Raw genomic sequence first — 6,000 nt, 5'->3', positions numbered from 1 at the left:
ACCTTGACATTTGACCTTGACCTTCCAAAATCTAATTATTTCCAGCTTTTTACATAAAAGTTAATCCCTGTAAGCTTCATTACTCTACGATTAAAATTGTGACCAGGAAGCTGTTCACAAACAATCAAACACAAAAACACAAACAGTATTGAAAACATAACCTCCTTCCAACTTCGGTGGTAATAATAGCTTGCAACCAGGTCTATAATTTCAAGGTGATGACCAGTGTTTGAAAAAGAGGAGACTTTTAAGTGTTTTATAACAAGGGTTAGCTAAAACTTTGGGATTTAACTAGACAGCTTATGGTAGCTTAATTGTGGCATGCGACACTTGCGGATTTTTTTAAAACTAAAGATTTTTTTTTTCACCCATACAATTTAGACTGGATTCATTGGCAAGTTCCTTCAGATTGTATTTAATGGCAAGAATTTTGAGATGGGATTTATTGGCAAGGATTTTCAGACTGGATTTATTGCCTAGGAATTTCAGACTGGATTTATTGGCAAGGATTTTCAGACTGGATTTATTGGCAAGGATTTTCAGACTGGATTTATTGGCAAGGATTTTCAGACTGGATTTATTGGCAAGGATTTTCAGACTGGATTTATTGGCAAGGATTTTCAGACTGGATTTATTGGCTAGGATTTTCAGACTGGATTTATTGGCAAAGATTATCAAACTGGATTTATTGGCAAAGATTATCAGACTGGATTCATTGGCAAGGATTTTCAGACTGAATTTATTGGCAAGAATTTTAAGATTGGATTTATTGGCTAGGATTTTTGGATTTTTTGGCAAGGACTTTCAGACTGGATTTATTGGCTAGGATTTTCAGACTGGATTTATTGGCAAGAATTTTAAGATTAGATTTATTGGCTAGGATTTTCAGACTGGATTTATTGGCAAGAATTTTAAGATTAGATTTATTGGCTAGGATTTTCAGACTGGATTTCTTGGCTAGGATTTTCAGACTGGATTTATTGGCAAGAATTTTAAGATTAGATTTATTGGCTAGGATTTTCAGACTGGATTTATTGGCAAGAATTTTAAGATTAGATTTATTGGCTAGGATTTTCAGACTGGATTTCTTGGCTAGGATTTTCAGACTGGATTTATTGGCAAGGATTTTCAGACTGGATTTCTTGGCAATGATTTTCAGACTGGATTTTTTGGCAAGGATTTTCAGACTGGATTTCTTGGCAATGATTTTCAGACTGGATTTTTTGGCAAGAATTTTCAGACTGGATTTCTTGGCAATGATTTTCAGACTGGATTTTTTGGCAAGAATTTTCAGACTGGATTTATTTGCAAGGATTATCAGACTGGATTCATTGGCAAGGATTTTCAGACTGAATTTATTGGCAAGAATTTTAAGATTGGATTTATTGGCTAGGATTTTTGGATTTTTTGGCAAGGACTTTCAGACTGGATTTATTGGCTAGGATTTTCAGACTGGATTTATTGGCAAGAATTTTAAGATTAGATTTATTGGCTAGGATTTTCAGACTGGATTTATTGGCAAGAATTTTAAGATTAGATTTATTGGCTAGGATTTTCAGACTGTATTTACTGGCAAGATTAGATTTATTGGCTAGGATTTTCTGACTAGATTTATTGGCAATGACTCTCATACTGAATGTATTGGCAAGGATTTTCGAACTATATTTATTGGCAGTGGATTTTCAGACTAGATATATTGGCAATTACTTTCAGACTAGATTTATTGGCAATGACTTTCAGACTGGATTTATTGGCACAGCTGTTAATAAAGGACTTATTGCAAGGGTAACTAAAATGTATTTGTTGACAGGACTATGTAGCCAGTATTTAATGGTTGGATTAATTTGGATTTATTAATGGGATTTAGAGACAAGGACTCATTATCAAGGACATTTAAGACAGGATTAATATGAATTTTATCCTCCAACACTTCAAGACATAGATAAGGGCTTCGTTTCCAAGCAAAAGCCTCCCTTTATATGGTGTCCTTCGTGGGAAGCATTCTAGGGGTCAAACTGGGCTTTTGAAGACCTTAATTATCAATGAATAGGGCTTTCGTATCCTTCTGATGAGGGCTTTCGGACCACTTTGAAGGGCGTGATACTTTGAGTTGTATCTATGGAGGACTCTGTAGTGTTATAGTATCTATAGTAGGTTGTAATTCTGGATCTATCTGTAGTGTTATAGTACCTGTAGTAGGTTGTAATTCTGGATCTATCTGTAGTGTTATAGTACCTGTAGTAGGTTGTAATTCTGGATCTATCTGTAGTGTTATAGTACCTGTAGTAGCTTGTAATTCTGGATCTATCTGTAGTGTTATAGTACCTGTAGTAGGTTGTAATTCTGGATCTATCTGTAGTGTTATAGTACCTGTAGTAGGTTGTAATTCTGGATCGATTTTCAAGTCTCTCTGTGTTTACTGAGAGAGAGAGAGAGAGAGAGAGGAGAGAGAGAGAGAGATTCTTTTGAATGGTTTCAAACCATAGGTAGGAGAATTACCTCCTTAAAAGCCCCTCTCTCTCTCTCTCTCTCTCTCTCTCTCTCTCTGTTCACATTCTGTTTTTCTCTCTCTCTCTCTCTCTCTCTCTCTCTCTCTCTCTCTCGTGAAAGAACCGCTGGAGAGGAAAAACCATTGTGGTGGTGGTTGTTTCGTAGGTGAAGAATAGTATCTCTCTCTCTCTCTCTCTCTCTCTTCTCTCTCTCTCTCTGTAGCAGTAGAGATGGAAGATATCTAATAGGTAAAGAAATATCACGCACCGTACATTAATAGTCGGGTATAATAATTTAAAGTTTTTTGTTGTTGATAAAGTAAAGCTTATGTTGGGGTGGTTGTGTTTTTTATTGTTAATTTATTTTTTTGTGGTTGTTAATTTGGGTAAACTTTTGGTTGTTTATTAAGTATAAAAAGGGTTTTTTGGTTGTCAAGTAATTTTTTATTTTGGCTGTTGAGTAAACTTGAGTTTTGACCGTTAGTAAATAAGCTCAAAGTTTTCAAGTGTTGATTAAGGAAACATGTTTTTTTTTCCAGTTGTTAAATTATTTCCATAAAGTTTTTTTTTTTTTTTTAAATTATTTCCATAAAAAAGTTTTTTTTTTTTTTTTTTTAAATTATTTCCATAAAAAGTTTTTTTTTTTGTTTAAATTATTTCCATAAAAAGTTTTTTTTTTGTTTTAAATTATTTCCATAAAAAGTTTTTTTTTTTTTTTTTTTTTTTAAATTATTTCCATAAAAAAAACTTAATTCAGTTACGATTGAGATTCCATAAAACCTTTGCCTGACTTCACAGAGAACGTGAAATATGAAAAAAAAAATTATATAAAGTATTTAAATCTATTATCTATATATTTTCTCTTCATATTTACGTTTCTGGTACATAACATGATCTGTCAATTTCCCTTTCATAATGAAGATAAGAAATCCTTTTTCTTTTAAAGGTTTTCTTTGTCCTATATCACATTGAATCCCTTATCAATTCTTCTCATATCACTGTAAATTGTTCAGTGACAAACTTTCGCCCCTTCGTAAGGGTAGAAGAGACTCTTTAGCTAAGGTAAGCAGCTCTTTTAGAAGGAGACTCCAAAATCAAACCATTGTTCTCCAGTCTTGGGTAGTGCCATAGCCTCTGTACCATAGTCTTTCTAACTGTAATTGTTCAGTGGCCACTTTCCCCCTTGGTAAGGGTAGAAGAGACTTTAGCTAAGGTAAGCAGCTCATCTAGAAGGAGACTTCAAAATCAAACCATTGTTCTCTAGTCTTGGGTAGTACCATATCCTCTGTACCATGGTTTTCCCACTATCTTTTGGGTTTAGAGTTCTCTTGCTTGAGGGTACACTCGGGCACACTGTTCTGTCTTGTTTCTCTCCCTCTTGGTTTGTTAAAGTTTTTTATAGTTTTATATAGGAGATATTCTAATCTTGTTCTTAAAATAGTTTTATTTTTTATATTTCCTTTCTTCACTGAGCTATTTTCCCTGTTGGGAGTCCCTGGGCTTATAGCATCCTGCTTTTCCAACTAGGGTTGTAGCTTAGCAAGTAATAATAGTAATATTAATAATAATAATAATACATTCTTGGGCATTTAGAGTATCATACAAAGTATTCCACGTTTATTGTCAAATCTACTTGTTCGAAACTACTTGGAAGACGAGAAAGTCTTCAGTTTCTTCTTGAAAGCCTTAATATATATTCAGTCTTTCGATTGTCTATGTGGACTCTGTGTCGTCTTATTATTATTATATTATTATTATTGTTGTTGTTGTTGTTGTTGTTGTTGTTGTTGTTGTTGTTGTTGTTGTTGTTGTTATTATTAGGGTTGTAGACCCTCTTTCAGACAAGGTTTTCTTTTCGTTTTATAAATAATGGCTGCCTCTGTTGTATTGATTTAGGGTTGTAGCTTAGCTAGTAATAATAATAAAAGTTGTATTGATCTAGGGTTGTAGCTTAGCTAGTAATAATAATAAAAGTTGTATTGATCTAGTGTTGTAGCTTAGCTAGTAATAATAATAAAAGCTGTTAAAAATAGTTCTTGTTCTTTATTGATAGCTTAGTATGGGGTAACTTGAAGCTTGGTTAAATACGTCAAGGTATATGTGTGTGTGTGTATATATATATATACTATAGATATATATATATTTGCCTAATTTCCTGTCATCTTTTATAAGGTTTTCAGTGCTATATTTAACCTTCCAGTTTTTCCCACCTTTTTAAAACTCTTTTCACTCTAATTTATTTTTTTTAGAGAGAGAATAAAGTTATATTAAATAGAATTATTAAATTTTTAATTTTTCTTCTTTTTAAAGAGAACGGGAAAAACATTGAACTTTCTTCTGTAAATAGGTATTTTTTTTTCTATTCAAATTTAACATTCGTAGATCACTAGTGTATGCGACCCGTCAAAAATGACAGCTAAACATCTGTGGTTTCCAAGTATACCCCTTGGGGTACCCCCCTCTCATCAGGGTATGACTACTTCCTCTCCCGCTAACTATATATATATATATATATATATATGTGTGTGTGTGTGTGTGCTATCACTCGTGTCTGTTTATGGCTTTTCTATGCCAGTCTACTATACACACGCAAAATTTCTTAGTCTGTCAAACCCATCGTCTTTCTCTTCCTTCCCCTGCGTCTTTTTCTATCTCTAGGGGACCCATTCTGTTATTCCTAATGTCCATATATTATCCGTCATTCTCAATACATGTCCTGTCCATTTCTTCATCTTCCAACTTGTTAGAATATCCTCTACTTTAGTTTGATCTTGTATCCATGTTGCTCCTTTCCTATCTCTTAGTGTTATTCCTATCATTATTCTTTCAATTGTGAGTTTTAACTAGCTTATGTTCTAAGGCTTTAGTAAGGTTCAAAGTCTTTTGATGCGTAAGTTAATACTAGAAGAACCACCTGCTAAAAATACATTTCGTTTTTAGAGAGAGAGGCATTTTACTTTTACACAATCTCATTTTAATATAATTTTGTTTTAGAGAGAGAGGCATTTTACTTTACACAATCTCATTTTAAAATACATTTCGTTTTAAAGAGAGAGGCATTTTATTTACACAATCTCATTTTAATATAATTTGGGAGGGGTTTAAATATTACTACTGCAATTATAAATGCTTTTATTCACAGCTATCAGACATCACATCTCTTTTTACTTGTAATTGTTTTCATCATTTTTATTAATATTGTTCTATAGTTTTCTCATCAGTGGTCATTTTAACTCATTTATTACCTCCGCCAACGAAAGTTGGAAGCAGGTTATGTTTTACTCCCCGGTTGTGTGTGTTTGTTTTTTTTGTGAACTGCATCCTAGCTACAATTTTCATCGTAGATTAATGAAACTTGCGGGTATTAACTGTTATGTAATAAGCTGGAAATGATTAAATTTTTGAAGGTCAAGGTCACGGTCAAGCAAAAATGTCTATTATTGTTATTATTATTATTATTATTATTACTTATTTTTTATTTTTATTATTGTTATTGTTAGTTATTATTAAT

This window comes from Palaemon carinicauda, unplaced genomic scaffold (assembly GCF_036898095.1).
Source record: "Palaemon carinicauda isolate YSFRI2023 unplaced genomic scaffold, ASM3689809v2 scaffold108, whole genome shotgun sequence".
In the NCBI taxonomy this organism is placed as follows: Eukaryota; Metazoa; Arthropoda; class Malacostraca; order Decapoda; family Palaemonidae; genus Palaemon; species Palaemon carinicauda.
Note: the sequence above shows the minus strand (reverse complement) of the source record.